The sequence below is a fragment of the Rhamphochromis longiceps genome, linkage group LG7, assembly GCF_057381845.1.
Source record: "Rhamphochromis longiceps isolate RC_006_pf linkage group LG7, R_longiceps_female_GT1.1, whole genome shotgun sequence".
In the NCBI taxonomy this organism is placed as follows: domain Eukaryota; kingdom Metazoa; phylum Chordata; class Actinopteri; order Cichliformes; family Cichlidae; genus Rhamphochromis; species Rhamphochromis longiceps.
In genome coordinates, this window is record NC_140563.1 from 53404801 (window position 1) to 53417929 (window position 13129).

The 13129-nt window shown below is 43.4% G+C and overlaps 1 protein-coding gene across 7 annotated transcripts in view; it reads left to right on the plus strand.

Moving 5' to 3' along the window:
• Positions 1–13129, plus strand: part of dab2ipb (DAB2 interacting protein b) — a 175537-nt gene that overhangs the window by 68963 nt on the left and 93445 nt on the right. The window lies entirely within an intron of this gene.

Below are 13129 nucleotides of genomic sequence, written 5' to 3' on the forward strand. Positions count from 1 at the left end.
ATTACAGTAGACTAAATAAAACATTGACTTACCCTACTTATTTTAGTTGACTAAGTCTGTTGTGTTGTAACCCATGAGAATTGCTACTCACGGTTTATAAAACTTATTTTCCTTGACATCAAATGCAAAATGTATCTACTTTTCTCTTCCTCCAAAGTGTTGACATTTTGCCAGTTTTCAAGAGAAACAGTGGAATATGGGATATACTTGTACCATTTTTTTCAAAGAAAAAGTTTTACCATTTCCAGAGAGCAGATTAAATGTGTGCGTCTCTAATGCAAGAACATTACTTCCAAGCTCATCTTGACTTTTTTAAAAAAAAAAATTTCTGATTGGATCTCATCTCATTAGAACATTTTATCTTGTTTTTATTTTTTGATGAAAGTGTCAGTACATTTCATGATTGTATAGCAAATGCGTTGTCTTTTTGTCAAAAAGTAAAGAAAAAAAGGTTCTTGACAAAAACTATCAGGAAAATTTGTCAATGAAATTAATACAAATTAAGATGGCCTGTTTGCATGTTTGCATATGTACACTGTGATCAGATGGAGACAGTATGTGTTACTAGGGCTGGGCCATATTATACCGTTCACGGTAATACCGGTATAATGTTAGGCAACGATAGGAAAATGAAATATCGCGATAGAATGGGAGTAAAACGCGCATGCGCAGTGCCTTTGTTTTCATACGCACATGGCCGATTGTTGAGTGAAACAGATGAACCAGAATTGATTTGTAAAAATGGTGCAACTTCCGTGATGTGGAACTGGTTTGGTGTTTGTCCGTCAGATACACGACAAAGCACATTTTTTTGCAGAACATGCAAGCAGCCGTTGTTATTGTCATATTTGTCGGACTAAGATGCTCTTAAATCTGGGAGTAATCTGGGTCCTAAACGCTGTATGCTTCAGGTCAAACAACACTGCATCATCACTGAGAGTTTAAAAACTGTCTAAATTCTTTCATCTTTAATAAAACGATCAGCATTGCTGCTTAACCAGGTGTAACTATAAAGTTTTGTTTTCATGGATGCCTGGAAGTTAAAGTTATTACATTTAACGGAGTTAGAAGTTAGCAGGAAGCTAGCGGAAGTTAGCTCGCTAGTTTCGCTAGTTACCTAAGCATGATATAGCATGTTCTGACTGAGAGATTTCTGAAAAAATTCAAACGTACAGCTCTGCTATCACTTCCAACATAAATGAAGACAGGAAACTAAACAGCAGTGACGTTTGTAGGGTTACTGAAGTTGGGCTAGCTGCTGGTATATAATGATGTGCTACGTGATCGCTAGCGACACAGCTATGTTAGCATAACATAAACAGTGAAGCTGGAGGACGAACACTAACACTTTTCCACTTATAAAAGTTAACGTGAAGGTTCCTCATGGTTAGAGACAAATGCAATCACATGGCAGGATGCTGTAAACGGACCAAACTTCAGTCAGGAGAACAACTGAGATAATCCATCCACAATACGAGGTTAGTCATTAATATACTGCAACAACATGGGAATAGAGCAGCTGCCAGAGAATTCAACATTAATGAATCAATGGTACAGAAGTGGAGGAAGCAAGAAGAATGAGTTTAATAAAGTTTGATTTATCTGACTGCTTTGTTTCACTTAATGTGCCTTATAATCCCGTGCACCTTATGGTCCGAAAAATACGCACTGCACACTGCAGTTTAATGTTGCAAAGCACCTCTTTTTAACTTCAGTGGATATTATACCACCGGATAAGCTGGAGGAGGTGGCTGGGGAGAGGGAGGTCTGGGCCTCTTTGCTTAGGCTGCTGCCCCCGCGACCCGGCCTCGGATAAAGCGGATGAAGATGGATGGATGGATGGATGGATATTATACATGGTTATGTTCAGGATATGTCAGCCCATTTCTACTGGAAATGCCTTTTGGTTAAACTTTCAGCAAGGAATTTGCATTTGCACTGTTAAATTTTTATAAAGCTTTAATGTACATAAAAACCAGCTTCTTGTTTAAGTGAAAATAAATGGAAGGTTGTTTTTTTGCGCTAGTAATGTTGTGGAGTTGTATTTTGTCTCGCATCAATTATATCGTCGGTTATATCGTTATCGCAAATTTTCAAATATATATCGTGCTAAATTTTTTTGGCCAGATCGCCCTGCTCTATGTGTTACTGTACAACCCTGAGTCGAGTACTCTTGCTTGTCCGTCAGCCAGCCGCAGAGAAGAGTGAAGTTATAACATACAAAGAGTTGAAGTGAAACAGGGTGTCCACTGTAAGTACTGTCTGTGCTTTTTATGTCGTGGTTTTAGGTCTTTGAAGCTTTTGTTTGCGGTTCTACCGTTCTCAGAGAACTGTGTTGTTGCTCGCTTCCGTACTCGAGTCAGCATTCTGAACACCCATACTTCATCCACTTCTAGCGACACACAGCCGGGGTGATCCACAGGGAAACATGCACGCAGACACATCTGCAAGACCATAAACTACGCTTAAGGGGGGCTGACTTGCTTTTAAAACCAGCCTCATGTGGCCACTCGAGGAAGTGTCGGTTTTTTGACACTTCCAACACTCGGCAACCCCCGAGGCCCGAGGACCAATCTTGCGCTATTACTTTGGTATGAAAGTCAGATTAAAGAGACATCGACTGTCTCTGAGGAAACCCTTTCATGTTACCACAGAGAACACCACGAGTCACACAGTCACAACAACCTTAAATGTTAAAAGCTGTAATAAATAAACAAAGTAACTCCCGAAACATCAGCTTCTGTTCTATGGGAAGCAGGGAAAGCTGTGATGAGAGGTAAAATAATTTCTTTCTCATCACATAAAAAGAAAAAAGAAAACAAAAATATTCAGGAATTAGAAAAAAACATCAAATCACTAGAAGAAGCCTACGCGTCCCACCAAGATCAGGAAACATTGAACAAAATACGCAAAACAAAACTAGAATTAAATGAGATAATTGATAAAAAAACAAAATTCTTAGTACAAAGACTACGCCTACAAAATTATGAACATGGTAATAAATCCGGTCAATTTCTAGCAAACCAGCTAAAAATAAATAAAGAAAAAACAACTATATGTGCTGTTCAAGATTAATCTGGGAACACATTATATGAACCGATACAAATAAACAACATTTTCAGGGATTTCTATAAAACGTTGTATTCACCACAAATAAACCCATCTAAAAAAGAAATTGATCAGTTTTTGGACAACATAACTCTTCCAAAATTATTGGACACTCAAGCAATGGCACTGGATTCACCACTGACACCAGGTGAACTCCAGGAAGCCCTGATAAGTATGCACAATAATAAGGCTCCAGGTCCAGATGGCTTTCCTGCAGAATTCTACAAAGAATTCTGGTCGATTCTAGCACCAGTTTTCTACAGAACGTTGTTGGAAATTAAAGAAAAGGGCAGACTTCCATCAAATATGAATTCTGCAAACATTAATCTCCTGCTAAAACCAGGCAAAGACCCTGTATATCCCTCAAGCTATCGTCCAATATCCCTTATAAATGTAGACCTTAAAATAATCTGCAAAGCTCTCTCAAAGAGACTGGAGAAAATAACCCCCCTCTTAATTCATCCTGACCAAACTGGTTTCATAAAAGGTAGGCACTCATCAACAAATACACGTAGATTACTTAATTTGATAGACTACTCATACAGTAAAAACCTAGAAACTACAATATTCTCTTTAGACGCAGAAAAAGCATTTGACAGAGTTAACTGGAAATTTCTATTTGCAACTTTACACAAATTTGGTTTTGGATCCTCTTTCATAAACTGGTTAAAAATATTATATAATTCCCCAACAGCTTGTGTTAGAACAAATGACCAGACATCCTCCAGCTTCTGTCTCTTGAGGGACACCAGGCAGGGATGCCCACTCTCCCCTTCACTATTTGCAATTTTTATTGAACCACTAGCAGCAGCAGTTAGACAGAATTCAGTAATTAAGGGCATAAAATGCAAGAACGTGGAACATAAAATCAGCCTTTATGCGGATGATGTGTTACTCTTTCTCCAAAATTCACAAACCAATATCTCTGGGGTGATTGAATTGATAAACTCTTTTGCAAGAATATCAGATTACTCAATTAACTGGTCAAAATCTACAGTCCTACCGATTAATTGCTCCTTCCATAATTCCTCTTCTACACCACTGCAATCGGGAAATATAAAATATTTAGGTATTAATGTTTCTCCCAAGCTTGCAGATCTAACTAAATTAAACCATATCCCACTTTTAAAGAAGGTAGAAGATGATCTGGCTAGATGGAAATGTCTACCCATATCACTCATGGGAAGGGTTGCCGCTATAAAAATGATGGTCTTACCAAAAATAAATTATTTATTCTCAATGATCCCAACTAAACCGCCACAAGATTGGTTCAGATCTCTAGATTCATGTATGTCCAAATTCCTTTGGAAAAATAAACCCCCACGTATAAGCTTAAAAACACTACAAAAGACCAAGGATAAAGGAGGACTAGAACTGCCTAACTTTCAGCACTACTTCTTAGCCAACAGGCTTCAGTTTATCTCAGGATGGCTAAAACACACCCTCTTAGATGAACCTTGGCTAGATGTAGAACAAGCACTCTGCAATAATCTAGAGATCTCAGACCTACCATTTATCAGCTCAAACATCCAACGACATGAATGCTTTAAAAGCATCAACATCAGCTCTTCTCTGACAGCATGGTGGGAGTTTCTAAAATTGACGGCGTCTTCATTAATCCCATGCAAACGTACACCTATCTGGAACAACCCTGACATATTACAAAACAATAATATGATAAACTTTTCAGATTGGAGTGATAAAGGAATCAAATATTTAGAACATATACTAGAAGGAACAGAATTTATTTCATTTGACGGACTAGTTACACAATATGGGATCAACAAGAAAAGATTTTTAGAATATCAACAAATTAAATCCATAGTAAAAAAGAAATTTAAACCGGGTCAAGTTGAACTACAAACACCACCAAGTGTGGTTCAATTTCTTACTCTTAAACCCCCCAAATTACTATCCAAAATATACAGAATGCTTTCTAAAACAGATGAATCAATATCACTTCCTATTGCAAAATGGGAAGCGGATTTATCAGTTAACTTAGACCTAAACTTCTGGTCTCAGATTTGCTTAAAAACCTTTCATCTAATTAGAAATCCCAGTCTTCAATTAATTCAATACAAAATATTACATAGAGTGCACTATACAGGTCATCGGATGTTCAAGATGGGCTTTACGTCTACCAACAACTGCTCACACTGCCAAACCAATTCACCGGACAATTATATCCACGCTCTTTGGTTCTGTCCACCAGTTCAGAAGTTTTGGCGTGAGATATGTGAAGACTTATCGAAGTGTCTGAAATGTAACATTCCAACTTCCCCCTTAGTGTGTTTGTTGGGCAGCTTAGATAATGTCACTTCAGAAAAGAATATCGCCCATATGGTTTTCACTGCCCTATGCATAGCCAAGAAAACAGTCCTCATGAACTGGAAAAATAAAAATAATCTTAATTCTAACCAATATAGAAATTATCTATTAGATTACATTAGTCTTGATACAGCCTCTGCCACCACATCAGATCAATTGCTCTGGGCTCCTTTGATCAGCTCCATCACCTAGTGGGGGTGGGGGGTCATAGTTTGGTCCCGCCTTCACTGTTGTGATTGGTGTGGGGGTAGGGACAGGCTTAGGGCGTCGGGGGGTTCCCCGGAGGCATCTTCCTTGGGGGGCTCAACCCGGGGTAGCGGTCATGTCCGGTTAGGGGCTCTGTTGGCTCTCAGGTGACTGTTTCCTCGCGGCTGCGTGCAGCGGGGCTAGGGGAGGGTCTGTGCTGACGGACGTGGGTTACTGACCTGGTAGCCTGGCTGCCCCTGGGTGGGTCCGGGATGGGCGTGAGGTTCTGGGGGCGCTCCGTCTCTGGGCTGGGACCCGGACCGGGCCTCGGGGGCTTGGGTCCTGGTTGGTGTGTTGCCGGGGTTGTGGGCGGGTGGGTGCATGGGGGCCCAGCCCTGGAGCAGGGTGCCGCCGGTGCGTCGAGCCACCTGGGGGGCTCTTCAACTGGTGGGGGAGATTGTCACATCTTGCAGGAGCTTTCCTCTCCTCAGGAGCTCCCTCTGCAGGAGGGGGAGATACAGGAGAGGTGGAGGAAGATCTCAGCCTGGGTGTTTATTGTCTTATGTAGTCTGGAAGATGAGTGGATGGTGGGGTGGGTGCAGTTTTCTCTGTGGTGGGGTTGGGTGGACTGTCCCGGGCTCTGTGGGGCCGGGCGGCGCTGCTGCACTGGGCCCGGTCTGGATGGGCCTGGGCCCCCTTTCCCTGGCGGGTCGCGGAGTATGGGGGTGCCTACTGGGGTCAGCGGGGGAGCTGGCCCCAGGGAGGGGTCACTTGCCCCTCCCTTCCTTCCCTCCCCATCTCCAGCTGCCTCCCTCTTCCCGCTCCACCACAACCACCCACACATGCAGGGCCTTGGAGTAGGGGTATGTCACCAGGGTGCAGAGGAGGCTACCCCCCCCCCCCCTCTGTCCCCTTCTGGCTGCCTCTGCCTCAATTTTATCCCACAACTTAGACATTCACATTACTCACACTCTCATTACACATACATATAGGATCTTGGGGGTGGGCACGATACACAGAGTCCAAAGTACCATCAGGGTGTACACCCCACCCCTGGCATCGTTGCCCACCTCTCAATTTTAAATACACGTAGACATTGAGGGCTAGCAGGAGGGACCATGCGCTTACCTGCTGCTCTCTGGCAGGTAGCTCCATGCCCTCCTGGGTTTTAAATGCACCTTAGAACACACATGCATCAACATTACAATGAGCGGGTGGAGGGAGGTTTGGAGTCTTCTCTCACCCCCATTCTCTGCGACCTGCTGGAGCAGGGGGGCTAGGACTAGGAGGAGGAGTTGGCCGTCCGACTGCGGTCTGGAGTGTGGAGCCTTCCTGCTGCTGCGGAGTCGGGACGGTCTGCCTCCCCCCACCGCAGGGAAAAGGGAAACACCACCTGGGTCTGGGTGCAGTTCCCCCCTCCAGGGGCGGGGGCACCTAGACCCGGTTTGTAGAGTACGCTTGGGGAGTGTGATCGTGTGTACAACGTCTCTTTATGTCTGTCTCCACATTGGTTGAGTGTGGAGTAAGTGCATATGAGAGCATGAGGGTGGGAATGGATGTTTGTATCTGTGTGTGCCTGTATGTCTGTGTCTATATGTCAGGTTGGGTGTCAGGCGCCACCTCTCTGGGGACATCTCAGGCCCTCCAAGGTTTGGAGGCCTATCTCCCCCTACCACCACTTCCCCTGCCAGTGGCGGACCCCCTCAGACATCGGTGCGTTGGTGGTTCTTTGTGTCCGGGGATGGGCGTCCAGGTACACACCGGCTCACTCCTTGGCGGCCGCTTATCGGGGCCTGGAGCCTGGGGCTCGCTCGGGCCACTTCGGAGGTGGGGTGCCCCCGGCCTCTCGGCCTGGGGCTCGGTCACTCAGGCGCAGCTGGCTGCCGGCGGAGCTCACGGGCGCGTCACTGCAACTCCCCCTGGCTTCTGCTCCGCGGCTGCTGAGTGAGCCCTCATCTGGGACTCTCCTCAGCTCTTTCTGGGACAGTGGCGCAGCTGCCCCTCTGTTGGTCTTCCTTGGTCTCTTGTGTTCTGGGGGCCTCTGGATGTCTGGAGTTTTGATCTCCTCCACACCTGCTTCACGCCCTGGAGGACGGGGCTGTGGCCCCCCCACACCCTCTAGCAGATTATTACATGAAGGAACCTTTTAAAAAAACAAAAAACAAGCGCGTCCATGCTCACAGGTGTACACACGGGTGATCACACCCACAAACTACACCCTTTTTGGCTCCTACCTCAAAGCACACTGTGTTCTGTTGATCTTATGTGCTGCACAATAATGTTTAACATTTAGTATTTACTGTCATATTCCCATATATCATTGTGATGTTGTTTATTCTATTACTCTTGTTCTCTTCTGCTTGCTTTCTTTTTTCTTTCTCAGCAGGTGACCCAGGTGATTGATATATGCATTTTTTTTTTTCTCTGCCCGTTCTGTTGGTTTTTGTCTTTTGCCCTTCTCCCCCGTCCCTCTTCTCAGCTGTTTCTCTTTCCCTCTTTCTTTCTCCCCTTCTTTCCCCCAGTCAAGTCTGTCCCGTATTCAGTAAGTGAAAATAAAATAAACAATAAAAGGTGAATCAAATGGACCATTACGGCAAGGCTGGGATGGTCAGTTTGGTAAAGTAAATCCGTTGGGCATCTTTCTTTGCCTTTAGACAACAATTCTGATGGCAAAAGAGCCAAACGGGACAGGCCAAAAAAATAAAATAAAATAAAATAAAATAAACAAAGTAACAAGACGTGAGCGCGCGCTCGTACTTTAGCTAATCCAGGGGTCCCAAATGGGAGCCGCACTGCTGAAATACAGGGTCAAACGCTAGTCTTTCTGGATGCTGGCAGAATGATGGGAAAATATCACCCTTAAAGATCAGCTTTCAATAAACTATGCAAGTGATGATTAACACTGTCTGTAGGAGCAAAATTACACCTATTCCCTGAAACAAGTCACAAGGCTCGCAAGTAAACACCTTGATGACAAGCTCAGGCTATGTACTTTCTGCCTTATAACACACATCGCATTTGCTGTTGCTTTCTTTTTTCTTCTAAAAAATAGACATAGATAGTTACAGTCAGTACAAGTCTGCATTTGATAGCTTTATTTATAGAACTGATTAAAGTAGTTCCTTAAAAACAGTTTCAATGTCGTGTATTAATAAACTCATAAGAGGAACATGAATGTGATCATTTTTTGACAGCCCTACCCTGCCCACCACAATTTCCTGCATGCATTTCCATCAGTCCTTGCCTATACAGCACATATCTATATTTGGATTTCTACCCCACAGCGCTACACATGTAATATTGTTTTGCTTCTAGCTGTGATAATGGCCAGTTCGTCACAGTTTCCTCAGAAGTTCAGCCACTTGGCAAATATTTGCCCCCCTGCCTCACGGTGTCAATTAGTATTCCACACCAAGCTGAGCTGACCTGTAATCACACCCTCGTCTCACTCTGGACTTTTTTTAATGCATGCATGACTAACAGTTATCACTCCCAGTACATATCTTTTGTGTGCCTGGGAATAAGCCAGGATGTCCATCTGTGGGGTTTAATTAATGGATGTGCTGCGTTTGAAGAGATGTTCTATTGCTTTCCATTTCAAAACTGGGAGCGGAGTGGCTTCCTCTCTTCGTGCTTTTAATGAGGCATTAACATTACTGTCAAACTATCACAAGGGGACACTAGTGATTGTTCAGTGCGGAACACGGCAAACTGTTCTCTTTGCTGCAGTCAGACAAAATGAGCTAACCTCCTTTGTCCCGCTGTCTTTTCTCATTCTCTTACCACTTATACATTCTTTTTTCTTCTTTTTTTTTTTTTTTATAACTTCTGTGTTTCTATTCTCCATCTCTTCTATCCATTTCAGCCTCATCACTGTTCAGTTCACCCCCCCATCTCCCCAGCTTTTTCCCTCCATTCTTCAAACAGCAGCAAGGTTGCCTAACCTATCAGCGTTTATGTGTTTCACTGATAAAGCGCTCAGCAAAGGAGGTAAATATGGGACAGGAAATTGGAATGTCCAGGAGGTGTCTTATCTTACCTGACTTAACACAGAAATACGCAGACCTCAACTGCAAGTGCACACATTGACTGCTGTGTAATGGTGCACCTCCGAGCCAAGCACACACATACCAGCATGTAGTGGGAAAAGGGGGAAATGCTTCTCTGGTACTTACACTCTTCTAAGATGTTATTTGGGCAGGCGATGGATATCATAGCATATGTGTGCGCGTGCGCCTTTGTGCTTGTGTGAAAAATAGGGGAAAAAGGATGAGAAGGGACGCGGAATGAGAGAGTAATGTGCTGTGAGAGGAGTCGGTGACACTCCCTGTCAGCCTGAGAGCTCCCTCCCCACGGGGGAGACTGCGTAAGAAGACAGGCTTGGGAACTGGCAGGAGAGAGAAAAGAGATGATGAGATGTGGGAGAGATGGACTGAAGAGAGAGCGAGGAGGAGGAGGAGGAGGGGGGGAATCTATAGCCTGAAAGCTCCTTGGCGTGCATATGTTTAGACTTGAATGTTTGGAGAGGCTGCAAGCATTTTTAGTATTCATTGAACATCTCCAACACTGACCACTGCTGTGCCCCTATATGGTAGGAGAGCTAAAGAAACATGGTATCAAAGGGGCTCACTTCTTAAGTAAGGGATAACACTCTTAGACACGTCCGGTATCAGGAATTAATGGCCTTTACTTTGTTTCGCCCTTTACTTCATCTCTTAATTCCTGATAAAATATAAGTCGGGCATTTTCCTACTTATTCTGTAGTCACTTGACAATCGAGGGGAAACATTTAAACAAGCCTTAATGTAGTTTTTCATGGTTACGGCTAAGGGTTTGACTAATACTCTTGGATGATGATTATTTACTCAAGTAAAGAAGATGAACCCCTAGTTTGGAGGTTTTTCTTTTTCTTTAGTCCGTTCACAAGTTTCTTACAGTTTGACACTGGATGCATGCATTGATATATTCTGGGCTGATACCAGTTTGTGTGCTGTTTTGTTTGTATTACTTGTGTTGCTCCAGGAAAATAAAGCGATATTACTGTTTAATACTTGCACCATTTATACAGCGTGAAAGTGATGTCACACAACATATTAACCACCGCCTTTCCGCCCTGAACTTATTTGCAGATAGGCCGGTATCGGCTAACGCTAATGTGTGACCATTATTACATTAGATGCAATTACATGAAAAGGAAATAGCATTTTGCATGCAGCGCCACTAAAAAAGGCATGCACAGTGCAGAAAAGCATGGTAACAATAAGCAGGTGTAAGTCTGTAATAAAAATCATGGTTTAAATCATGGATCGAGGGTAAAATGTGATGGTGTCAAATGAATAACATGCAAAATTATTGAAAGAAATTTGCAAGGGTGATGGCCGGAACTGACTCGCCAGAAGTCTAGAGCCTTGGTTTGCTTTGTGTTAAGGGTGAGGATGTGTGTTTGACATGTCAATTCCTTCACCGCTCTCCTGTGTGCTGACTCATCTTGACTGCTTATGTGGCATACAACGGTAATATTATCGGGAAACTTTCTAATGTAGTTGTTGTGTCAGCGTTGTGAACAATAATGGACTGATTCTGTACTCACCTTTATGGTTTTGGATGCTGTCTACTTTGAGAGTCTAGTGTCTCTGTGTAAGGAAGTCCAGGATCCGTTATATTGGTGCATTCCTGTATTTGACTTTTTAATCTTCGTCTTAACGCGTCCGTTTATTGTGAAGTTCAACAGAGATATATTAGCGACTCCAGCAAAGAAGCTTTTTTTTGAAGGAGGGTGTTTGACAGCTGCAGACTGGCCATAATGGGCAACTCTTGTCGAAGCATTGTTCGTTATCCACGTCGTCGGGACGTTGGAAGATGACAAAACGTGGCTCTCTCCTCGTCTGCTCTCCTGCACGGTCACAGCTCAGTAAGCCTGCAGGCTGCCTTTGCATCGGTGGCTTGTCACCCACATCATCTGACCACTGTTGCCGACCTACAGTGGTTCTTCAGAGATTTGCGCAGGACACATTAAGACATTATGTTTATTAATGTCTTTGCTGATTGCTTAAAGCACGTTCCCTGGTAAGTGAGCTGTGATTGGCTCCTTGCTGGACCACACATTGTAGGCCACAGTGCACCTATTACTGTAGTTATCTGATAAACCTTTATTTAAATAGACATATGATATGAAAACCATCAAAAATATGAAACCACTCAGTTTACTTTGTGTGGGGTATCCAGGTCTTTGTGGTGCTCAGTTTGTGGATTGTGCATCAGTCTTACATATTCAACCCCATCATCATCTCTGTGGATGATATAAGATGCCATGGTTAGTTCAAGCTTGCCCTCCCTACCATGCTGAGCCAGATATATTTCAATGTCAAACTCAACGTTTCTGACCAGGCCAAGAAGTGTATTGAGAGGCCAGGAGAATTTCTAATGAGTTTACAGTCTGGGTTAAAGATGCGGGGCTAGTGGAGGCTGGTGTGTACTTTTTTCTGTCTTGTTTAAGCTTTGAACATCACATTTCGGATGTTGAATTTCGACCATGAATTCAGCTAAATAACAATTAATAGGTCTCAGAGGTTTTAGTCTTCCTGAGCTTTGGCTAAACAGAAAGTGGCATTAAAGTCCCACAGTGTGTCATTCAGGTCATTGGCAAGGTAGCTTTCAAATTCAGGAGTCCATTCATTTCTGTGCAAGGTCGTCTTTCTGTGATTTGGCTTATTAGAGTTATTAAACATCAGTTTCTTAGTGTTGCAATAAAATGTAAATGGAGGCTTTGGCTTTGTCCCTGTTGCCATGGTCTCTCTACAGCCAATCAGAATCAAGCAAGCTCTCTGGCCACTGTATAAGTAATTATTTTATAATCTTCTATGATATTTCTCAAGCCATGAATTATTACTATTTGCAGCGAGGAGCGGACACGGAATCATGCGAACACACGCATACATTTTCACTGTGTGGGTTGTTAGCTGTGATGACATTGTTAGGGATTGTAGCCTGAGGCAGACTCTGGAGAGAGACCTGCAGATGAGGAGCAGCTGGACTTTGAAAATGAAATATTCTTCTGCGTTAATCAGAAGGTGGACACTCGCTGAACAACATTATCTTCAGCGAAACAGAAGCACAGCGATGTGTGCACACACACACTGACACTGCTTGCACCAGTTTTTTTTTTTTCTAGGTTATCTGTTTTGCCTAAAGAATATTTGTTCATCTGTATTTCATTATGCTTACAAATTCTTATACCAGATTATCACTAACATATAATTGGGTTATTTTTCAAGGGTTGTCAGGCGCAATGTGTCGTCTGCAGATTGCAATATGCTGTGCACAAATTGCTATCAGTTGTGGGAAAGGGATGGAAAACCTGGTGTTCAGATAAACATAGTTTTGAAAATCAACGCAGTTTCCAATCCAGGGCTGCAGGGGGTCTGGAACCAGTTCATTCACATTCACACCTACGGTCAATTCAGAATCACCAATTGACCCCCGTCATGTATTTCTTTGGACTGTGCAG